Raw genomic sequence first — 24,585 nt, 5'->3', positions numbered from 1 at the left:
GTGCTCTGACCTGGCGCACCTCTGCACCTCTGTTTTCCAACTCTGGAAGCAGAAGCTCAAGTGATGCAGCGAGGAGGTGCTGGGGCCGAGGTGCAAGCCTGGGCAGGCTGAGGCTCCCACACCCAGGCCCTGTGGCCTTGCCAGGAAGACATTCCAGATTTGGAGGTGAGAACGGTGCTGCCCTGGCCATGGGGCAGGATGTGGGGGCTGCAGCAACTTCCTCCTTGAGTGCAGATGTTAGTTTTCCCCTGAGTTACCTCTCCGAACCCTAGCTCTCAGCCATGATACCATGGAGAGGCAGGAACGGTGTATCTCCAGGGTGCTTTCCTGGCTAGGGAAGCTGTCAACTGAGAGCCTCACCCAGTCCTCAGGCTGCTGGGGCAGCAGCCAGGAAACTCTGAGCCCAGGCTGGACTTTCCATCCCCATGTCTGTGGAGATGGGTAGTGAACGCCCATGATTCCAAGTGTGAGGCAGAGCCATTCCTGCTGCCACTTGCCCCAGGCTTGGGGCGAAGCCAGCCTCTACCTACGAGGAGAGCCCCGCCGCACCCTGTTTGACACCTTGAATGTATGTGAGACACACAAGCTGGGGTACATGCAGGCATCCAGTAGTGTGACTTGAGACATTTTTCTCTCTTATCTTTTTCTAGAGAAATGGAGTGTCCTATTACATCAGGACTGCTTTTTCTCTATTTTAATATGCCACCAATTCTACTACTCAACATCGATTTAATAATACTTTTTCAGAGGAGAAAACTACCGCGATGGAAGTACATATCAATAGTAGGATTCATCTCAGAAACATTGCAGTGTGAAAAAGAAATGAGCATCTTGGAATCCAGGGGATACGGTGTTTTCTAAACATCATGGTAGAGACAGGGCACCGTGTGGGGAGCTTGGTGGCACTGGCAGACCTGGAGAGGGCAGAGTGGTTGAGGTCCATGTCCACCCACCCTGCCGCCAGCTGACTTCCATTTCAATCATTCGGGCCCACTTTGGGGACAGTTCAAGCAGCTCAAGAACACTCATAGCTGAATTCTTCTTCAATCAAGTTGGACAACTAGTCAGCTTCCATTTGAAGCTGGGGAACTGTTTGACTCAGTAGATAGACAAGTGCTGGCTGCGGTCACCAGGAATGTGGGCACGTCTTCTTGATGGTTGGTGGTCATGAGAGCCAGTCAAGTGGCATAAAAGTACCTTACATTCAGAGCCAAGGGTTCTGGGTCCAAATGACACCAACCTTGGACACAATTGCTTTGTCTCTCTGAGTCTAAGATTCCCCTTCTGTAGAGCGTAGATGTAAAATAGCAAAATTAGAAATTAACAGTTCCTGTGTGCTTAGCATATGCCACATATTGTCCTGTTTCTTACAAATGACTGGTGTAATCCTAGGAGGTAGATATTGTTATCTCAATTTTTCAGATGAGCAAAGAGAGGGACTGGACTTTTTCCTAAAGACATAGCGAGTAGGTGGCAGAGATAAGGGATGAAACCAATCTCCCTAGTTATAGGGCCTGTTCTTTTCACAGTAAGGGTACTGGGTTAACAGCAGTAATTGCTGCACTTAAAAAAAAACAACAAAAATTCTAACAAAGGCCTGGGGGTGTGGTGAGTGGTAGAGCACTTGCCCAGCATGCATGAGGCCCTGGGTTCAATCCCCAGCACCACACATACATACACAAAAAAGGAAATCAAAACAAAACAACTAACATGAAAAATGAAATCTAACACAGAGCTCCAAAAATTAAACAGATTTTAAAATGGGGGTCTTTCTGGTTAGGGAAGGGTGAGGTTCTCCTGTGTGAAAGAGCCTGGAGGTACATCTGTGGCATCCTAAAGTTTCTTGCAAGAGCCTGAAAACAGCTGGACTGGACCATCTCCAAGGGCCATCCAGTGCTAGTGTCCTGGGACTATGTGGGAAAAACACACAGCTTGCATCAGAGTCTCATTGAGTCCCATGGTCCTCCTGTGCAGACTGATGACATGCACCTCTTCTATCTAATATCCTTGAAGTATCTGTCCAACATTTAATTTGTTGGGAATAGGGAGAAACATTTTCTGGTAATAGAATCTGTACACCTTTTTCTTTCTGTTCTTTAGACTATAAAATGCACTGAACATAGCATCTGAAATTACTTGGGATTGTAGTTTTGCTGCATCTTTTTCTGTCATTCGTAACTGGATGGCATTAGCCACTCATGAACTAAAGAAAATGGTGGCTGACACTGATACCTCAGAAGTATTTGCTGTGTGCACATAGTACTGTGTTCTGCTTGACCCCAGAATTTCAGCTGATGCTGCTAACTTCAAGGTGCTGGCAGCTGGCAGTAGGGTTGGTGAGGTGGTTGGCAGTTGCCTGGTGCAGCCTCCACATGCAAACCGAGAAGATACTCAACAGAGGTGGTAAGTTGGAGCCAGCTAGAAATTTCACATTTGTATTTACTTTACTCAAGGCCGCCATCTTGCACAGAAGTGAGATTGAATTATTTTTCACGAGTTATGTGTATTTCATAATTACCCATGAATGGAAGCCTAAGTTAACTGGTGCCATGTTGGGAACTTACTCCACAGACACTTTTGCAACCTCCGTAGATGGCGCTCCAGGCAGACATGGTGGTTGTCATACAGCCTACCCATGACTGGGATGCAGGGTGTGTGCTAAGAATTCTAGGGGTAAACTTCGTGTGAGTGGAATCCCCTATAATTTTATAACCTGCACAGCCCTGATGGCTGACTCCCTAATTGAGCATAGGAGTTTGACCTTCTCTACTGCACAGTTGTGAGAACACTGGGATTATTTTGGTCCCCATCTCACTGTGCTTACTTGAACAACTAATACCACTCCCTTCTCTGCCCACATTTCCTCCTTTGAACCTCAAGTTTTGTCCACGGAGCCTTCTTAGATCCCACCAATTCTACCTGATGATTTTGCTTTATCCATGGACTTAGCACTCTGTTCATTTCTGGTGTTGACCTGTGTCTGATCTAGGCTATAGGGATGTTGAAAAGACAGGGGTTGCAAACCAGATTTATGTCCAGATAGTCCTGCATCACATTCTCACAGACCTCAGCCTCTTTCCCATAATATGCTGAAAATCTTTGGAGAAGAGTCCATCTCTTTGAGACAAGAGCCCTTGGTCCAGCCAGGCTGTTCCATCTGACCATGGAGCGTGTCTGAGGATGCTCGTGATCTGATAAGCCTCTGGCTGAGGGAGGTATATCCTTGCAGGAAGACTTGCCCATTACTTTAATGTTCTGGTAATTCCATTAAGGAAATGAGGTAAGTCTGGCAGGATGTGTACTTGGTGGGTGTGTTCATTTCCTAGGGCTGCCGTAATAAAGTACTGCAGAGTGGGTGACTTAAAACAGGAATTTATTCTTTCAGAGTTCTGGAGTTTAGAGCTTGGAATCAAGGTGTCTGCAGGGTATCCTCCCTCTGAAGACTCTAGAGAAGAATTCTTCCTTGCCTCTTCTGAGCTTCGGGTGGTTACTGGCAATCCGTGGAGTTCCTTGGCTGATAGATAGATCACTCCAATTGCTGCCTCTGTCTTTAGATGTCTTTCTTTATGTGTCTTTGCATCTCTGTTTTCTCATCTTATAAGTAGTCATTGGAATAGCGCCCATTCTAATCTGCCATGACCTCATCTTAACTAATCACATGTGCTGAGACCCTATTTTCAAATAAAGTCACATTCTGAAGTTCTGGGTGGACATGACTTTTTTTTTTTTGATGGGGGGGGGGCAGCATTATGCAACTCAGTGCAATGGGCCACATGGGCTCCTAGTGCACAGACCACCACTAGTGTAAGTCTCTTACAACCTCTCATGGGTGTCACTAAAGGTCTGTAATCTGGAATCTACTTCTTTACTCCCTTTAGATACTGGAGCTATTGAAATGGGTCTGGTTATTCATTAGCAAGTTCTTGCAGTGCCCTGAATTCCTCCAGAGCAAGAGGTGTGCCATGTGCCCTTTTGCATCTTCTTTGACCACATTGGACTTCTGTTCATTTATTCATCTGACAAATAGTTTTAAACCTTCTCTGTGCTGGGTATGTGCTACACCAGGAATGCTGTGTGAATGGGGGTGATGAAACTTTTGTTTCAGTGGCTGTCACAGACTCTGAAGCAGCAGACATATAGATGTGTAATGAAGCATCAGCCAGTGAGAAAAAGCCATGGGAGGTAGGGAAGCTCCTGCTTTATTTAGGGAAGGGAGGGAGCTCCTCACCTTGACCATGATCGTTCAACTCTTGGCAGCAGGTTAGAGTCTGGACCAAAGGTTTCACAATTTAGCTCCCAGCTCCCGACCCAGACGTGAGACAACCAGACCTTACCTGTGCTGTGGGGAGCCCTGTGCCTCTGACAGATGGCTAGGATTGCCACTCTGTCCCAGATCCCATCATCCTTAGCTGGTGCCAAGGCAGGATCTATTCTGAACATGATTCTGACAGTGAAGATGATATTGTTAAGCCTTCTGAAGTCCAGAAGAGAAGCACAGTAAGGAGGAAACACAGTAAGGAGGAAGGAGATTGACTCCCGGTGACAGATCACCATGGCTGTGTGAACTTTTGCCGGTAATTTGACTTCCCTGACTTCAGTCTCCCCTCTAGAACATTGGAGATAATATTGCTCGCGTCAGAGCTCTGTAGTGAAGATTTGGTGAAGCAAACCTGTCATGTAGCTCTCGCTCACAAAGATTAGCTCATTGTTCACTTGTAAAGACCCCTCCATAAGACAATCACACTTTGTGGACCAGGGAAGCTTCGGAAACCTGTCTGGGCAAACAGCAGGTGCTCCATAAATTTTTGTGGATGGATGGGGCAAGAGTAGTGAATGGCAGCTTATTTTGAACTTCCCAGTAGCACTGCTGGTTTCTCAAGCTGGGGTGTGTTACTCCGAATGCCATTGAATACCTGTTGGAAAAATTATTAAACCTTGAGCAATGCAGTCCTTGTCACTGAATATTTCTAGATGACATTGTAGCCCAGGCCACTTCCATCTAAGGCAACGCAGTGCTAAAATGAATTTGCTTAACAATTAACAGACTCTATCTCAGAACCACACACCACTGTGTTACATCAGCACATTTGGTGACCTCAAGGTCATTTCACTAAAGTGAAAATATTGTAGTAGTGCCCTTTACTGTATGTGCTGGCCAGTGAATGACTGCTACATATTTTGTACAGGGAATGGGTGCAACACATGTGAAGTACATGTACCATTTGCTTATGTGATAGATCACAGAATTCACTGATGGATAGTTTTTCTTTAAAAATGCATTAGGTGGATTCATCAGGGTTTGGGGAAGAGAAGACACCGACTCCTGCAAATGTTACACCAAGTCAGAGGAATATTCTTGAGGTAGGATTCCTGAAAATAGAACCCCTGCAGAAGTGCCTGGGTTCTTGACAGCTTGATTGGCATGAATGGTAGTAGTGGGCAGAGTCTCCCTCTGCCCTACTGTGGCCAGCCAAGACTTCCATCTGGGGTCCTTAGTAGGATTGATCATCTTGAACCCCTTTTGCAAATCCTGATAGCTCCAAGTTTCTTAGCTTCTTGGAGTCTGCCTCCACATTTGTAGAATGGTAATAATGATGCAGACATTTGGTTGAATATTGTTGATAGGATTCAATGAGACCATTATTCCAAAATGTGTAGGCAGATGTCTACAAGGGTAGGTCCAAGAATTGTTTCCTGACCAGCATGATGCTCAGCACCAGCCTCTGCTGCCCTTCACCCTTTTATACCTACTCCTTTTAGGGTCCTCATGCCCTTGCTGGGGGCCACGGGTTTGGACACTGCAGGCCTCAAGTCTGGCTGTTCATTGCCTTTCCATGAGATGTCTATGGAGAGATGGATGTGGATAAGCCATGTGAGGGAATCAGCCCCACTTCCCCCCCACACAGCAGAGACAGTGCCAGTTCCCAAGGCGTGTTCCCTGGAACACTGGTTCCCTGCCAGGCTCCACAGAATAGAGTGCTGTGGACAAATACATGTGAGCATCTTCCCCTTTTGGGGGGAATGACCTAAATATAGTCATTTCTAACTATTTGTGGGTAATGGTTCCAAGGACTTTACTCTACTCAGCAAGGATACCAAAGTCCAAGGATGCTCAAGTCCCTTATATAAAATGTCATAGTATTTGGATGTAACCCACGTGTATCCTCCCATGTACTTTAAATCATTTCTACGTTACTTATAATACTTAATACAATGTAAATGCTATGTAAATAGTTATTCTACTGTGTTATTTAGGGAATAGCGACAAGAAAAAGTGTGAACATATTCAATGAAGATGTAATTTTTTAAAATATTTTCAGTTCATGGTTGGTTGCAGACAGGGATGGGGAGCCGTGGACATGGAGAGACAACATTCATTAACTACACCACAGACTCAAAGACTCTGGATAGTAAGAAATCCTGGTTGATTTCCAGGATGACTGTCCTAAATCAATGCAACCACAGACACTTCTCTTCCAACCCCTCCCCATCATTTCCCCCACTTAACCCCTGTTAATAGCCCCACATTATGTCTGTCACAGACGCCATGCTGGAAACACTCGGAGACACAGAGAATGGGCATCTTGAAGCAACGTCTGTCCCCACTCACTGTGACCCCCATTTTTCTCTGCAGCCCCTCTCCACACACTGACTGTGCTCCTTACAGCAGCTCTTCCTCCAGCAGAGGCTGAGCTGGGGTGACGGGGAGCAAGTTGGCTGGGGAGATGTCTAAGGAGGGTGTGGGCAGCAGCGGGAGCTGCGGGGAGGCCACACCTGGAGGCGTTACTTTCACAGCAGGTGCGTGGGTGCTGGGTATCAGCCGTACAGAGAGATGAACCTGAGCGGAGGTGGGAAGAAGCCTGGGTGTTAGCAGAGGGTGTCGCTGCCCGGGAGCCCACGCTGCTCATCAGAAGATTGATTCCACTGGCCTGTAACCTGCAAATCCTTTTGTAGTTACGAAGTGCTGTGCGGGGCCAGCGGTGCAGAGGGAGAGCGGTAATCAATGTATAATTACGACAGCATCAGGCAGGCAGAGCTGGGGAGCAGCTCGGTCTTCTGCGGCAAATTCTCCAGTGCTCCCCGAAGGGCTGTGCCCATGCATTTTCTAGGAGTTAAATGGATTTCTGGGCCACATTTGCGGACTTGCAATCAGGGACATGCAGGTGGCCTTAGCAACCAGCAACGAGTGACTGGAGCTTAGCAGAAAGTGAAACTTAAAGCCTGCCTAGGATGCAGCAGGGACAACTAGCTGGTCAGCAATGTCTGCTAAGGTGAGGGAGCCCCAGGGTGCTGGGGAGCTTGGTGTTCCGCAGTCCTCTCCCCATTTCTCTTTCTGCTATGGGCTTGCCCATGGGTCTCTCTCATTTCTCCTTTCAGTGAGTGACAAGGGCATCTTCCATCCTTAAGCTGTTTCTCCTATCATGTCCATGGGGACAGGATCTCAATCTTGGATTCCCTCTGGCTTGTGGGATTCTGGGAGGGGCCCGCAGAAGGAAAAACTGCAGGCCCTGACCCCATTTCCTCCTGTTGACAAGGCAGGGGCTGTGGAGGGGACTGGGAAGCACAGCCCTCCTGGATGGCAGAACTTGATTGGTTCTCAATCAAGAAGGCAAAGCATAATGGATGGGGCTGGCCTGAAATCCTGGAGCAGGCTGGAAAGTATGACCAGGACACGGGTGCCCAGCCCTGGGGTATGAGAAGACCCCTGTAGTTTGGGGAGGAGGGAGTTGTGATTCAGAAAGGGGAGCTAGGCTTTTCTTCAGGATGGCTCTCTGCTTTGAGAGTGTATCAGAATCGCTAGGAGGTGCTCTGAAATGTAGATGGCTGGGCCTCACACCCCAGCACTCCGGGTTCAGAAGGTGGATGATGGGGCCCAGAATTTGCATATCTCACAGGTCCCCAGGAGACTCTAATTCTGTTGGTTCTGGGTCAATAGCTTGAGAACTTGTGTTCAAGACTAAACTCAAGTACATAAACCCAGTAAGCAAAGCACAGAGCTCTGCCAGGGTTTGGAGCTCAGATACCCTGCAGCTGTCTGCAGGCCCCGAATGGGAAGCTGTAGCTTCTGCCAATGGATGACCTGCCTGGCGTGGCTCAGGAACATGAGGCGTCAGGACTGGCAGTGGACAGAGGCTTGGAACAAAGGGGGGCTGGACCTGGTGTGTATTAAGGAGGCCCCTGTCTTCCCCGAGAAAGGCCAACAGAGTTGCCCAGAAGCTAGAACACTGAAGCCAGCCTCTAGCCAGAGACAAATGAGGTCGGGTGAGGGGTCTCTGAGAATTGCTCTGCCTCAGTGGTGGCACATCCCTCCAGCGTGTCGACCTGCCTGTTGAATCCCTACATAGAGCCAGGCTGCAGGCTGGGCGTAAGATGCTTTCCTATATTCAACCCTAACTACGAGGCTCACTGAGGCTAAGTAACCTGCCCAAGGTCTCATGGTCATGAGGAGGCTGGGTGGGGTCTGAGCACCATGCTGCCCCAACATGCTGTTTGCATTCACTGAACTGCCATTGGTCACACCTGCTCCCTACCAAACTCTGCTGGGCACTGAGGATGCTGGATGGAGCAAACCAGGGCCAGCTTTCACAGAGTTGCTGTTCTTACTGAGAAGATGGAAACATCAACTTTAACATGCGAGGGTGCAGTTGTGAGTGCCCAAATGCATATGAGGGCTGGGGGGATTGTTAACTTTCTCAGGGTCCTGGGCTTCTTTTCCACTGTCTGGGCCTGGCAGGTGAGGGGGTGAGTGACGACAGCTCTCACATGACACAGATCACTGCCCAGAAACTCTAGTTCCTGGAGAAGACAGGAGGCTCTGGGGCTACTTGCTCCTTTGCCTTCTTTTCAGTGAATACACTTGTAAATTTTGTAATTTTCCTTTTGTGAGATTCACACCTAGGAGATGAGCAATCGCCCGGTGGCTCTCAGAGTTGGCCCTCACCAGCTTTTCCAAAATCTTCAGCCTGCTTTGTTCCCACTAGGGGAGTAAGCGGTGATGTTCACCTGGTGGAGGCCCCGGCACCTTTAATTCTGAGGAAGCTGAGCGAGGCCAGAGTTCTTGGAGATTTCCAGGCTCTGGGGATCTCCATGACTTCACAGAGGACCTCAGGCCTTCGAAGTCCTGGTGGTGAAAGGAAAGGTGTGGGGTTTGAAGAGGGTGGTCTTGAGTTCCACTTGTACATTTTTTTTTTTTTTCAGGATGGGGTGGAGCACAGTTTGTCAGGTTTGGACCATGTCGAAATAGCAGCTTTATTTAGTTTACTTTTCCTCAGAGAGAAATAGAGTATTGAGCTGACCCACTTAAGAAAAAGTTTGTTCTTCTTTATATAAATAAAATGAGCTCATTGTAAAAAATTTGAGATGTATTTTTGGTGTATTTCTTTTCAGATTTTTGTTAATTTGTTGCGGGGGGGGGAGGTTGGGGGTATGATACAGAGTTGTTTTTATGTCTGTATTTGAGTTATTCATTGAAATGTGACTGTTTCAGAGAAATGTTCCTTTTCCCCAGGAAAGGTTAGAGTCCTCCCTTCTATACCCTCACTTCTGGAGTTCTTACTCTCCATGGTGCTTATTGGGATAACAATTAAATCTCTATTAGGACAACTATTTGCTTATGTGTCTGACCCCACTAGACCTATGGGATTCAAGATGGTAGCCACTGGCCCCATGTGGTTATTTAAATTAAGTAAGATTAAATCAAATAAAAAACTCAGCTCCTCTGTGGCATGAGCTACATGTCAAGTGTTCTGTAGCCACAGGTGGTTTGTGGCTACCAACTGAGACAGTGCAGATCCCCTGCTCCCCTGGGGGCTCACAGCTGAGCAGTGCCCACCCCTGGTCTTGCCTGTAGGGTACCTTGGTTTGTGATGCCCTGTAAAGTACTGGTCAATTCCGTACTTCCTGGGCCTGCCACCAGAATCTTGCCTTTAACTTAAAGGAACAAAGCCTGACCTTTCTGTGGCATCTGCCACTGTGTAATGGAGTCTTCTCCTTTTCTAGAAGGTTCCATCAGGATGGCAGGAAGCTGGACTTTTTGTGAAGTCAGATCAACCAGGAGAGGCCCTTGACTTTGTTTCCCCAGCACTCCATCCTCCCCTGCCCATTCTGCTTCAGGGCAGGCTGACAAGGGAAGTGCTTACACGGATGTTTGTGGGGGCCAGGTCTTCTCCAGAGGGAGCAGGAGGGGAGGAAATGCTTGGGTTCAAACTGGCCACTAGACTTGCTAGAACTGTTCAAAGAAGGTGTTGCCTGGAAACCACCACCTGACGTACATACCACCTGTACCATGCACATCATGGAACAGGCACGGGAGACAATGGGAGAGAGTTGAAGGCCAGAAAAGCCAGCCTGTGGCCACCAGACTGGGGCGTGGAGAAGTATGCAAGGGATGACGTAGCCTGTGCCAGTGTCAGTCTGGCTATGGACTGGACCAAACATTCCATTTAGATGGAAATAGCTCCTTAAGGAGGCTTGAGCCTGAGGGACAGAATGGCTCCACATCGAGTGTTTGGCACTGATGCAGAAGAAGATGCCTAGAATGTGGATAGAGCCTTTTTAGGTCATCTGCTGACCTATCTTCCTATTTTTATCAATTAGTATTAGGCTTACAGCAAGTGACAGAAAACCTGGTATAATAATAGCTTTAGCAAGACGGAGTGTGTTTCTCTCTCAGACTTTAAGAAGTCTAGAGTTAAACTCTCTGCAGGGGGTCTTCCTATTCCAGTATTCAGGGCCTGGGCTCTTTTTAGTTTATTGACATCATCATGAACATAAGCCTTCCACATTGTGGTCCAAAATGGCTGCTTCCATTCCAGCCATTATGTGAGCATTCCAGCCAACTGAAAAGAAAAAGGAGGAGGACACATCTCTCCTCTTTATGGGCAATTCCAGGAAATTAGTTATATCCTCTTATATCCTATTGTTAAGCATATAATCACAGGGCCACACCTAGCTTTAAGGAAGGCTGGGAATGGTAGCCCCCCCACCCCCACCCTGTAGGCCATGTGCTAATTTGGGTATTCTAAAGAGCTATCTCTGCCAAGACATCAAATATAAAGTATAAATGTTCCTCCACTTAGGATGGAACCATGTCCCCATAAGCCCACCATAAGTTGATATACCATAAGTCAAAAATTCATTTAATACACCTAGCTTATCAAAGATCATAGCTTAGCCTAGTCTACTTTAAATGTGCTTAGTAAACTTAACATTAGCTTAACATTAGTTGGGTATAATCATCTAGCACTTCTATAATAAAATGTTGAATATCTCTTGTAATTTATTGAATATTGTATTGAAATTGAAAATAAGAATAGTTATTCTGTATCACTAACCTGAAAAAAAAAATCAAAACTCAAAATTCAGAGAAGAGTTTCTACTGAATGCATATCAATTTTGCACCATTGTAAAGTTAAACAATCCTGTCAAACCATCGTAAGCTGGGGACCATCTGTCCATTGATACAAATGAGAGTGTAGATGAAGCATCCACTGTCCATCAGGGAAACACCTGACATGATCGTCAGAGAAGATCTGTACTGGTGTTGAATCTGCAGTTAGCATAGTGATTTGTTCATTGACTTTACAGGCGCTGCCTTGGATAGGAGACTTTTAGCATACAAAAGTGGAGTTGGTCAAGTGGGGAAAAGTGATAAATTGGCCACGTTTCCTCTTGTATGCCAGAGGCTTATTGCAATTCAGGACTTGTTTGGATGTGCAAAGTCATTATTGATGAAGGTGAGTGAAGGTTGAGGCCCATGGTAGGAGAACCTCTAGGGGTTTCCCCTTGGTAAGGGGGAGGCTTTGACACAGGGGCCCCAGAAGGTGCTGATGTCAGAGGGAGCAGAGGGTAGGGACCAGAGGGTTAGCTGAGACAAGCAGGGACCCGTGTTGAATGGAGTAGTTTGTTTGGGGTGCCTTCTCAAATGAGTGGGAGAAGGCCTTCCTTGTGGCTTGGGATGACAGTGACCATTCCCACCTCAGACTCCTGCCTCCGCAGTCTCCCTAGGATGTGCATTGCGATGCATAGAGCTAACAACAAGGCTGGATGGAAATGGCAATCTGTGCTCTCTAGGGCAGCTGGGCTGTTCAGATCTTTGGAGCTACAGATTGTAGCCAGTGCTTTATTTGGCTGCTCACAGTGACACAGGGATTAGAAATGAGGGTACTTTTCGAGGGTCTGGGAAGTGAGAAATGGAAAAGGTCTGTCCTGGCACCTCAGCCCCAGCCCCCCCCCCCNCAGGCTGACAAGGGAAGTGCTTACACGGATGTTTGTGGGGGCCAGGTCTTCTCCAGAGGGAGCAGGAGGGGAGGAAATGCTTGGGTTCAAACTGGCCACTAGACTTGCTAGAACTGTTCAAAGAAGGTGTTGCCTGGAAACCCCAAGCCCTTCCCAATGAAGGCATGTGGAACTCAGAGTCAGAAGCCAGACCTGGAGCCCCACCTTGGTGTTCTCAGTGAGACTCTTGCCCAAGGAGAGGGAGAAGCATGTGAGCAAACCTGCACGTGTTGAACAAATGGGAGAAATGGGAGGCAGAGTGTGAGGGGAAGAATGGGAGGCTGCGAGGGCCATGGTGGGGCCTTGAATACCATGCTAAGGAGACCAGACTTCTCAGGAGGGCAAAGCAAGCTTCCGCTGAACAGATTTTAGGCTGGAAGGTGTGTTAATCAGTTTTCTGTCACTATAATGAAATACCTGACATGGAGTAAATATGGAGTAAAGAAAGGTTCGTTTTGGCTCACAGTTTCGCAGATTCAGGTCCAAGACCAGGCATCCCCACTGCTTTCGGTCTTTTGAGGGTGGGTTATGGCCATGGTAGGAGCATGTGGCAGAGTGAGCAGTCACATTTTAAGCCAGAAACAGAGAGAGAGAGAGAGAGAGCTAGAGAGAGAAACAGGTGGGGTCTCACAAACCCCATAAAGGGCACATCCCTAATGAGACTGGGCTTTAGCATACGAAGGGACAGGGTCAGAACTGTGTTCATGCTGTGGTGGCAGAGTGGAGGATGGGCTAGAAGGGGGATGTTTGTATTCAGGGAGGCCTGTCAGGAACCTAAGAATCAAGGTCACAGGGGCTCTGACCGGGGTTTGCTTGGACAGGTCAGTTCTTGTATTGTGTAGAGCAGGTGTGTCTTAATTCTCGTGCTTTCCAAATGGGTATTGAAGAGGGACTTTCCTGCAGCTGGGGATGACAGAGGTGCCTGCCTTCATTTGTGGAGAGGAAGGCACGCCTGGCAACTTCAGGTCCTGAGCCCTGGGCACTGCCCGAGGCTGCAAAAGAGCCCTGGGCCTTCAGACTGAGTAATCCCCGCTGAGAAGAGCCACTCTGAGTGCCCTATCTCCTGGGCCTCATTATTTGCAACCAACTTGGAATATGCTTTGCGTTGCTCACTGTCCAGGGGCCTTGCCTGACCTAAGGTGCACAAAGTAGGCCAGGAGATCCTCTGTCCCCCAGCACCCCAAATGCAGCTGCAGGAAAGACGGCTTACCAGAACCAGGAGGGTAAAAGGGTCTGGGCCTGCCCAGCAGAAGGCAAAGGCACTTATACATTAGGACCTTGTTCCGGTAGCAGTGACATATAGTGTCATCTACTCTGTGGAGGCATAGGACTGTGTATTTCCTGTACATTTCTCCTTGAATCCTCACAACAGCTCTTCATTATAGATATTATTATTCTCATTTTCATACTAATCAGTTTAAAAGTGGAGGCCAGGGTGTCTTTGGGTTTGAAAATGTCTAGTCAGGTGGTCTGTCTCCCAGGGAGGCATCAGATGAAAATGATGAGAGAGAAAATAAAGACTTCCTGTTCACTTATCCACCTACCTGTCCGTCCGTCCATCCATCCATCCACTATGTGTTCATCGGACCTAGACTTTCTGTATGCCTGCTCTGTGCTAGGCCTTCCCAGGAACTTATCAGTTAGAAAGCTAGGGACCCCAGAAGAAATCATTAACATTCAGGGTTTCTGTTGTAGCAGATACCATCTCTGTTGGGGAACAGGTGGTGTGTTTGTGTGGCTAGAGGTCAGAGTATGGGGGAGGAGGCAGTAGATAATGCCAGGCAGGATTGCTGGTGCTAGATTGTAAAAATCCTTGAAGACCAAGTCAAGATATGGGGTTTATTCATTCAGTGGTGGTGGGGGGCCATCATGCCTTCTAAATCATCACAGTGGCAGATTTTGACTTGCGCTGGCCGACTACAGAGAGAGGGTTGTAGGTTCTGAGATGATGGGTGTTGAGGGCAGGGGTAAGCCTCACTGAGAGTGCAGGCAAGGGGTGCTTCCACAGGGCCTAGGAGCTGGGTGGGGGATGGCTGGGACAGAAAGGGGAAGGCAGATTCAGGAAAATGAAGAGCCAGAAGCACTGGGACCCGACACCTGCAGGAGTGAGAGACGGAGTCTCTCAGGTCCTGGCTGGGTCCCAGCGGCTGGAGGTGAAGCTGGTGTTTGCCAAAGCAGATGAGTGTGGCCGGCCACCTCCCTGTGCACCTCATCTTCCAAATATTGAATGGTTCAAGGGTAGGTCAAGAAATTGGCTTGCTTTGTCTTTTAAGCCTTCTCAGGGGTGTGGGCCAGATACATAGGAAGCCAGCTATACTGGCAGTTTAGCTGAAGAGCTTGGGGAAAGGGGACTCAGTTCTGCTTGTTTGTCAATGTTCTGTGGCTGGGGGCTTCTTGGGTGTCCTGGCTACCAGAGAAGTTAGCACTGTGCTTTCCTGGTTGCCATGATGTGCTGTCTCCCCCTTTCCCTTGCAGTCCAGGTGATACTCTGCATAGAAGTGCTTGTCATTTTGATGCACATGAAATGACCACATCCCTTCTGAGATCCAAACTCTCCCTTGGGCACTGCATCTCTGCAGGCAGCTCAGGCAATGCATAATTTCAAATGCCACCCTCCAGACAGCCCCTCCCTGGCTTTTGTCCCTTCCCTGGCTTGACTGTCCGTTGAAGGAGGGACTGACCTTTATACATGCACTCTAGCTGCTAAAAGCTCTTTGGGTTGGAAAATGCTTCTTAGCAGACAGAGGTTGTTTAATCCTAGGGGGACTATGAGTTAGATCGGTGGAGGACCACCGCCAACAAGGTGACTTCTTCTGAAGAGGTTGTCCCTGATGAGCTGAGATTTAGAGTGTGGCATGGGTACACTGGGTGCACATGCATGTCTCTTTGTGGCCTGTGCACATGCCACATGTATGGTGACCAGCATATGTTCACATGGCTGCACATATACATGTGGGCTGGAATTTCCATCAGGGAGTTGGGCTCCCTGTCAGCATCCCCAGAGACATGTGGGAAGGAGCCCTTCTTCCCCAAGTCCTGACATGCTAACAGAATGTTTGCATTTTGTCCTTCCCTTTAGGCCAAGGTTGGCTTCAGTTATTACTTTTCCATCTGTTTGTTCTTTACCCTTTAAAGTTTCAGAAGAAACGTTATGGGGTATTGGAAAAAGCATAAGCCTTGCAGTGGGATAAACCTGACTTTGACTCTTGGCTCCAGGGCCTGCCATTTGTGCGAACTTGAGCAAGTCGCTCTAACTTTCCAAGGCCCATTTTTATCATGTGTAAAACAGGATGACAGTAATACTTTCCACATCATGTAGGTAAAAAGTAGTAAAGATAGCACAACAATGGTGTGATTTGTACTCTGTAAGTATCCTTATAATTATTTGGGTAAGGTTTGGAAAAGGTTTGGAAAAGCAGGATGGCATAGTAATTGAGATTCTCCAGAATCAGTCATAACAGGGATTTTAAACCAGTTTTGCCCTTTATAAGCTGTGTGATAGAGTGTGAGTTACTTAGCCTTTCTGAACCTCAGTTTCCTCATCTGTAATGTAAGCATAGTAACTGACTTCTATTGCTGCAAACCAGTGTGTCTGACTGAGGCAGAGATGGGTGCTTGAGGACAATGAAACTTCCTGTTTGGGGGTATGGCTCAGAATTCACCTGCCAGACGATTCTCTTGGATGCACACCTGCTAGAGAGCCATGACACTGGATTGCTGCTTCCCCGAGGGAAGGAGCCATGTCCATGTGGCCTCACACCATACCTCCAAACCAAGCTGCTGGCACAGGCTGGGTGCTGAGTTTTTGGTGAAGAAGACAAATGCTTATATGATTTTATGCTTCCAAAGCACTTAGAACAGGGCCTGATATGGAACGAGCCCTTTATAGACATCATAGTGTTCATTATTAGTACAGAGAAACTGCATCTCTTGAATATAAGGCAGCAGGACCAGCACATGTGACTCACAGAGCTGCAGGTGGGGGCTCCTCAGTTTCCATTGCAAGGAGACTGGTGAAATCAGACCCTCCTGGTCAGAGGGGACCTGGCCTCCTATCCATGGGTCCCACTGTCTTGGGTCCTATCTGCCATCTGCTTCCTGCCTTTGGAGGAGTGCCAAAGCCAGAGTCCTTAGAGCTGATGAGGATCAGTCTGTGTTAAGTTTACAGTCTGTCATGACAGAGGACTGGGCTGGCTTTTTATGGTTCTAGATTTCCTGGCTTGGGCTTGGCAAGAGCAAGAGGCATTTAGGAAGGGCCTTTCCTGTCTGAGGAAGAACAGGTACTACCAAGAGCCATGAGAGCCCAGAGCACCAGAGGAGGAAATGGAACAATGCTGACTTCCCCACCTGATGCCACGAGTTCGGCCAAGTTATGTCACCAAGCCACAGGGTGCAGGAGTCATTGATCTCATCTGGCTCCTCATTTTGCAGATGAAAAAGCTTGGACCTAGGAATGGATGGGATGTGTGCCAGGACATCTGGTGGCTTGGGGAAGGAGCAGAAACTCTGGTGTGCTTGATGCTGAAGCCAGGTCCCACCCATTGTTCCATGCTCTGTCGCCTGCCCCGCGGCCCTGCCCCTGGCCCGTTGGGCTCCAGCCTATTTTCCCAGAGTGGGAAGGTTTTGGCAGCACTTGGTGAGTGATGCCCCGAGCAGAGGCCAGGCTCCCTGTGGGTGGCAAGGACAACAGGAACAGGGTGTCAGAGAGGAACAGCTCTGACCTGAAACTAAGGGCAGGCCCAGATCCCCAGTGCAGAGAAACCCAGAGTCCCCCTGAGAACCCGTTATCCTTACCACAGCCCTGTCACTTCAGCAGGTCAGGGAGGCTGGCACAGGGCTGGGGACTGAGGTGACTGATTAGAAGATTCCAGGTGCTGATGAGGCAAAGATGAAGAGCTATGCTGCCAATCCCACCTGCCCTCAAGGATCCCTTCAGAAGGGTCTGCACCCAACAACCTGCAGTCATTGGAGACCAGCCTGGTAAGACTGAAAAACTTCCTGAGACAGAGGTTCTAGAAAAACCCAGAGCATAGTGGACAGAACTCACTATACTGGCCTAAATGGCAGAGGCAGGATGACCAGCAAACCAGCTCCTCCTTAATATAGGTCACTAATATTGACCAAGCACTAGACCTGCCTAACTACGTTCCCGACTCTGATGCACATGGTGCTCTGGCAGCCTTGTGAGGAGGGGTGCGTCCACCCACCTTCCTGTTGGTGGGAGAATGTGGGCTCAGAGCTGCAAAGAGCTTGGTCAAGGTCACAAGACTAGATAGTAGTGAAGGTAGGGTTTAACCCAAGCCACTTCACCCCAGAGGCTGTCCTCTTAACCTCCACTCTGCATTCTTGTCTCAAAACCCAGGCTTTTTTTTTTTTTTTTTAGTGTGGCTTGGTTGTTTTCTGGAACGAGATTGTGGTAGGAATTATTCTTTGGCATGTGGAAATCAAGAAGCATGTGGCTGTTTCTTTATTCATTCCAATTCATCAAAGAAATGTGTGGGCCAGCATGGTTCGCCCTTTGCTGCGTTGACTAGGATGCAGTCCCTGCCCACACAAAGCTCACAGACTCAGGGGAAGACGGATACGTAAAGAAACATGCAGACATCATGGAAGTAGGAGAGCTCTGGAGAGGAGGCCCGGGTTGCTATGGTAGCGCAGAGGAGGCCCATGGCTTGCTCTGTTTGTATGGGGAGAGGCCAAGGGGAAGGTTCTAAGGTTTGTGGTATAGGTGGAGGATATATGGGAGGAGGGGAGGCTTGCAGACAGGGAGACCCTGGAAGAGGGCAGGTGAGACGTGCTGCAGGTAGAACTGGCTCAACAGTGGTGGGGTCTAACAGGTCTTCGTGGCCAATTAAGCATGGGAGGATGAGAGGAGGAGGAATTGCAGGGGATTCTGGGTCCAAAGCATATGTAGAAATAAAGGCAATTATTTGGACAGTGGAAGGCTTCCCTGTTGGGTGGGGGAGGTTGAATGGTCTTGTAGGTACAGAGCATAATGGTGGGAAACATCGGTAAGTCACCGTGGCGTCCCCATTAATCTCCGCTGGTTGGGGGATGCTGCGGTTTTAGGTTGAGCAGGAAGCACGTTGTTTGCCGTTTTACCAGGAGAAAGGGTGCATCTCATTAAATGATCCTGTTTCTGTTTTCCAGAGTCACACTGTGTAGATCTCTTTGCAAATCAGGTGCATTTTATGGGCTGGGAGGACTTTCTCTCCCATTTTCTGTGTCTAACAGCTCAGTGTCTGAGCAGACCGCACGGCAGCCAGCAGCCTCTCCGCCAGTGACACGTTTCTGTCTGGGCCCTGCAAGACCTGCTTGCTGACACTCATTTCCGTTGAGTCTGATGTGTTGCCATGATCAGAGGGAGTCACATAGAGATGACAGTGCCTCATTCAGCGCTTGTGGAGGGCACCTTTGTGAAGTGCACATGGGGCACTAGAGGTGGCAGGAAAGTCACAGAACACCACGCTGAAATTGCAGAGCAGGCCAAAGGAAGTCCACGAAGGTGAGAACAGGCGTCCGTTTTTAGGCCACAGGGTGCTCTAATCACAGCAGCCCTTCAGTGCCATCTCAGACCGCTAATCTGATTGCGCGATTCTCAAGTTTATGACCAAACTTGGTAATTAAAGGGAAACAGCAGTGACTGATTCACCAAGCCCTCACCTTCAGCTCTGCGGGTGCTTCAGAACTCTCACAGCACAGGTGTGGACAAAAGACACCAAGCCACCCGGGGGCACGCTATTGTCCTAGCACCGGGGGATGTGGGAGTCACAAGTTTCCATAGCAACAAGGAGGCGAAACAATTATCCCACACCTTCTGGAGCCCTTCACCAAGGTTACAAGAATATAGTCTAAGCCCTTGAGAAGATGACTTGCTAAGGAGACAGAACTGACTGTCTCTGTCTTGAAAATATTGACACGGAGGTGAGAATTTTTAGAACCACAAAATAGTATTAGAATAATGGGGTCCAACAAAACTCCTTCTGTTTTTCAGAGAAGAAAACTGGGAGTCAGAGAGGTTAAGCCCCTTATCCAAGGTGGCCCAGAGGGCCAGGGACTGGGCTGCAAGTGCCAGAGGGGCACCCTGCTCCCCTGAGTGGGCTCTCTGTCCTCCTCTCCTTCCCTTCCGTGGTTGGCACTGGGAGCACAGGAGCCATTCCTCCAGGCCACATATCACCTGTGTGTGCAATTTCCAGTTTGCCACGGATGTCCGTCGACTCCAGGAGACTCCTCGTTCTTCCTTTCAGATTGATCTTTTGGCAGCATCTTCCCACAGGTTGGGACCGAGGTTTGGTTTGTTTTACTTCCTGTGACCAGCCACAGCTTTCCTTCCAGCCTTTGGGGCAGTGTCTTCAATGAGCAGTAAATAACCCTAAGCAGCTGAGCTGGATTCATTGAGCCTGGAACCTCTCTCCGTCCTCTGGGGGTGGCTTCCCTCAGTGTCGCCAGCAATCCAACATCATGGCAGGTTGGCTCTTTCATGACTGGAGGTGAGCCCTTGAGGGCCCTCTGAGGCTGGACGTGAGGCTTCTGGGTTCATTCTTGGCTCTGGTTTTCCTGCGGGAGGTTGTGAGCAGCGAGGCTGTGTCAGGTGGGCTCTCTGCAGGTGTGGCCAGGCTGAGACATGGCTACCTGCCGGCTACCTGCCCACTCCCCAGGACAGGCAGCTGGGTTGGTCTTCAGCTCTAGGCTCACCTAAAAAGTTCCAGAAGGAGGAGAGAGCCTAAGCATATATGTCTTGGAGGCTTGGCTGAAGGACAGAGGTGTAGGCAGGAGGAGGGAGTGGCCCCATCCTTGACTGAGCCACATTGTGGAGCAGCAGAGGTGCAGGGCTGGGTGAGGAGGGAGCCTTAGACATCACATAGGAGGAAAGACCACAGGCTCCGGTGGATTTGTCCTCAGCATTGACCTGGGCCACAGCAGGCGCACAGTTCCTGTGGTTGAATAACTGAATACATTCATTCAGTCATTGAATGAGTGCCTGCCCTGAAGGTGCCTGCCCTGGGCCAGGAGCCTGCTGTGCGGTGCCTCTTTGATCCCCCCACCCATGACCCAGGGAGCCCTCATTATTCCCCACTAGAGCTCCAGATGGAGAGCAGGTGCTCCAGGCACACATCCTGGAATCAGGATCCCCTCTGATATGCCTGACGCTCCTCCATCTGTAGGGCGGAGCTGCTGACCAGGGCCCCAGGAGGACCATTGCAGGCGCCAGGACTGTGGGGGTGTTGTCTCCAGCAATAAAATATTTATTTGAGTTGCTGTGAGTGGGAGGTGCTTGGGACAGGCTGGCCGCTCCCACCCTGCACCCCACAGCACACACACCTGGCAGAGCCGGTGTCCGCCCAGCAGGTTGGCTGGTGCGGGCAGAGAGGGTAGAGCCCCTTGGGCAGCAATGAACATACAGCACAAAGAGCAGTCCTGCTTTTTGCCTGCCATGTGAAGGCTGGGAAGGACACCCCCCTCACCCGGTGGCTTTCCCAGCCCCAGCTGTGACCCCTTGCAGAGCTGACCCTGGGCTCAGAGACCCAGTGGTTGGGGTGTCAGATGGGGTCTGAGTTCTACTTCTGCTGCTTGCTTCCTGTGTAGCCTTGACTGGTCAAAGACACTCCTCGACCCTGAATTTCACAAAACAAGGTGAACAATAATTCCACGCAGTAGATGGGTGAAGATGAAGATCAATAAAATTGGTGACACGTGGTAAATGCTCAATAATCGGAATTCTCCTTGCTGTTGTTATTACATTAGTATCAGATGAAACTCAGCCTTGGAGCTGGGCTGGGCTCTACCTCATGCTTTGTTCTGGTGGCTGAGTCGTATTTCCCAATGTGCAAGGTGCACAGATTCTTATAGCAAATTGACCTGTCAAATTTTTATGGCAGAGAATTCCGAACTTCATGGTCCTCAGAACACCTGCAGAGCTTGCTACCAATCTAGGTTTGGGGATTATGTTGCCTTCTATTCCCTCCCGGGCAATACTGACTCCTGGGTTTGGGGAGAGGTCTTGAACCAGCATTTTAAATAAAATCCTGAGGTGGTTCTGTTATAGGAATTCTAGAGGTTTCAGGAGCGCTGTTTTATATGCCATTTCCTCCAGCCCTGGGGGGCTTGGGTGATGGCTCTCCTCCCGGGCTGGGCTATTTCTGTCTAATCACCGGGAGCTGGTGTCTTGAGTCAGGCTCCTTTCCCCTGGGCAGCCCTGGAGACACGCGGACAAATCTTTTCTATTAAGCTCCCTGTCTAGACACCAGGCAGATCTGAAACCTTTTTTCTTTTTATAAAATGCAATCGCCTGTCTCCTGGTGACCACATTTCCTAATTCTAAGAAACAGGGTGAAATAAAGAATTTTTTTCTGACCTGTGATTTCATCTTAAAAATCTTACAAAGGCACAGTGTATTTGCCTTTATTTATATATTGAAAGGACCCCTAGCAAACACAGGGGAGGGTAGTATAGTGGTTAAGATGTAGACTATGAGTCATAGCTCTGCCCCTTACTACCAGTGTGTTCTTGGACAAGTTATGTAACCTCTTTGTGCCTCAGTTTCCTCATTTTGGGGTTCAGACTAACATCCATCCCTGTGCCCTAGAGTTTTCATGTGGATTAGTGCAGTACATATTGGTAAGGCACTCACAATAATGCCTATCCCATAGTAAGCAGTATGTTTGAGTTTTATTTAAAACATAAAGCAGATTCTCCTCATTTTAGAGAGTAAACTGGCTGCATTGATGTCTGAGCAAACCCAAGGAGCCCTGTCATAGCCACACACATTTGAAGAACCTAATTAAATAAGAAGCGTTGGTGATGGTACGGACCCGGCTTCAGCCAAGCCCCATCCTTTCCTGCCTTAAGATTCTGCCTTGAAGCATAGCTTTGGGACAGTCCAGTAATTGTTGTTTTTTCAAAGCAGGAACAAACAAGCAGAATAACAAAGGAAGAAGCCTGATCTGTGATGGCCACATGTGAAGCTGAATGTCACATCAGCTTGCTCTTCAAGGCCTTCTCTTTGGAACATCACTCTAGCTGTGATCTAAGTGGCATGCGGGTACCAGGGGACTTTTTCCTTTGTTTCAGTTTTCATTTGCAAGATAGAGACTTGCTGAAGGTCTTGGCTGGTTTCTTCTTCTACTAAAGAGCTACAGAGGAAGAACCTGCTGTCCCAAAGGGATGAAGACTCCGAGGTCAGGCAGCAGTGTCTGATCAGATCCTCAGTAACGACAAAAGATGAGGGATGGGAGGCCCTGCTCTCTCCCCTGCTCCCCTTCCTCTGCCAGGCCAGAGCCCACCCCACTGCCCTGGAGAGGCAGGACAGCAACGTGGCTTAGCACTTGGCCTTGGGGCAGACAGACCTGGCTGACAGCCTTGCCCAGCACCCATTAGCTGTGTGATCTTGGGAACTTTGTGAATCAGCCCACTCCTCCTCTGTAAAATACAGATAATCATAGTATCTGTGTCGTTGAGTATTGGATTGAGTTCAGCAGAGCAAGGCACCTAACGTGCCTGGAACTCAGAAACTGGGAGCTCTTGTTAGTAGGAATGCGGAGTGGTCTTTTCCACACGTCCGAGTCAGCCTAAGGTTCTTGACAATTTGGGTCTTTCCCTGTGTGGACTTCTTAAAAGTAGAGTCAGGAATAAATGGAGAGAGGACAGAAATCAAAAGGTCATCTTGCATAGCATAACCCATGACTGACTGTGTGTGTCTGGATAGGAAGCAGGTGGGGGACAGGGACCTCCCTCCACAGGGTAAAGGCCTTTCTTCTGCTTTCCCACTCATCCTCTGAGGGCTCCACAGGCAGCTGCAGGAAGTGAGGGAACAGGCAGGGGAGCAGGTCTGAGTCACAGGCTGTTGCCAGGTCCCAGGGAGCAGCACGGGGCTGGGTGTGCAGCGGTCCCCAGGGTACACGCAGAGGGAACAGGTGGGCCCAGCAGGAAATGCACTCCAGGGCAGAGTCAGAAGGCAGGTCTAGGTCACCATGATGGTGAGAAGGTCTGGGCGTGTCTGGTAGCTGGCAGCACCAGCATTTTCTGGAGGAAGTCACAGACGTCAGGCAGGCGGGCAAAACTGGTGGGCAGCTGTGGGCGCTCAGCTCAGCGAGGGGCCATCTTCAGAAGGCCTGGTCCTGAAACCTGGGACCAGTTAACAGGACAGGACTCTGCTCCCAGGGTAGGAGCTGGCGTAAGCTTGGGAGGCCAAGCTTGGGGATGAGCCTGTGAGAACGGAAATCAGCCCTAGGAGGGTGGAAATTGGTCCCTGTGGACCAGAAAGGCAGCATAGGGGAAAAAAAAAAGTGTAAGAGGGTGCATCTCTTGCTTTACCCCTGCACCAAATAACATTGTTTCTAATAATCTTTATACTACCTTGCCGCAGTACGGATGCAGCAAAATAACCGGGGGAGGGTGGGTGGGGGGTGGGTGTGGTGACGAACAACTTGTGTAGATTGATTCAGCAGGAGTGGGAGCCGTTTATTGCAGGACAGGAGCAGTATTTATACATTCCACACAGCTTATCTAATTAGCATAAACTAGATACATCAGTCAACCAATAAGAAATCTCCACACTTAACGGCTCGCTGGGGTTACTTCACAAACCACTCCCTCTGGCATTTTGCCAGGCGCCATCCAGACTTGTTTACAGACTCTAACATTTGCCAGGCGCCATCCTGACTTGTTTACAGACTCTAACAATACTCTAACACTACCTAGTGAAAAAGATTTGCCATCACATGGAACTGATGAGTAAACTGAGGCTCATCTACACTAGCTGACTTACCCAGAGCTCTCAGTGGCAAAAACAGCTGCTCAGAATCTTGTGCTCTGAACCGTGGCAACAGAGGGCCCTGGTTTCTGGCTAACTGGTGATAAGAGGTGCTCACCAACAGCTTTTTTTGCTCCTTCTTTGGTATTATACTAAAAGCACTGCACTGTGGACTAAAAGCCACAAAGACACTCTGTGGGACTTTGGAAGGGATCCAATTTCAAAGCGATTGGAGCTCCTTGTTCAGTCTCCTCACTTTAAACCTAAGGAAATGGAGGTTCAGAGAGGTCGACAGCTTTGCCTGGCATCACTCAGCAAGAGAGTGGTGGAGTCAGGGCCTGAACCAGGCCTGCTGGCTCCTGCCACTTGTCCCCACAGCATTGAACTGTTTTCTTCCCATGCTTAGAAGGCTACATGCCACTGCTGCATAAGGAACATCAACAGAATCAAATGTTTAAAGGCCACCAGTATATCTGGCAGGACAGGTGGCAAGAGTAATTTGTGTCTGCAGCTGCATTTGTAAACACAGCATGGAGAACACGTCAAGAAGCCAGGAA

The 24,585-nt window shown here is 48.9% G+C and overlaps 1 protein-coding gene and 1 long non-coding RNA gene across 4 annotated transcripts in view; both read left to right on the top strand.

Annotated features, from left to right (window-relative positions):
* Window positions 1-24,585, top strand: part of Galnt18 (polypeptide N-acetylgalactosaminyltransferase 18) — a 338,683-nt gene that overhangs the window by 57,048 nt on the left and 257,050 nt on the right. The window lies entirely within an intron of this gene.
* Window positions 124-3,699, top strand: LOC125612057. Its single transcript, XR_007342316.1, has 2 exons — window positions 124-3,280; window positions 3,386-3,699. It is a non-coding gene; the product is annotated as an uncharacterized LOC125612057 (long non-coding RNA).

The sequence above is a fragment of the Marmota marmota genome, unplaced genomic scaffold, assembly GCF_001458135.2.
Source record: "Marmota marmota marmota unplaced genomic scaffold, marMar, whole genome shotgun sequence".
Taxonomy (NCBI): domain Eukaryota; kingdom Metazoa; phylum Chordata; class Mammalia; order Rodentia; family Sciuridae; genus Marmota; species Marmota marmota.
Note: the sequence above shows the minus strand (reverse complement) of the source record. Positions and strands in the feature narration are given on the sequence as shown.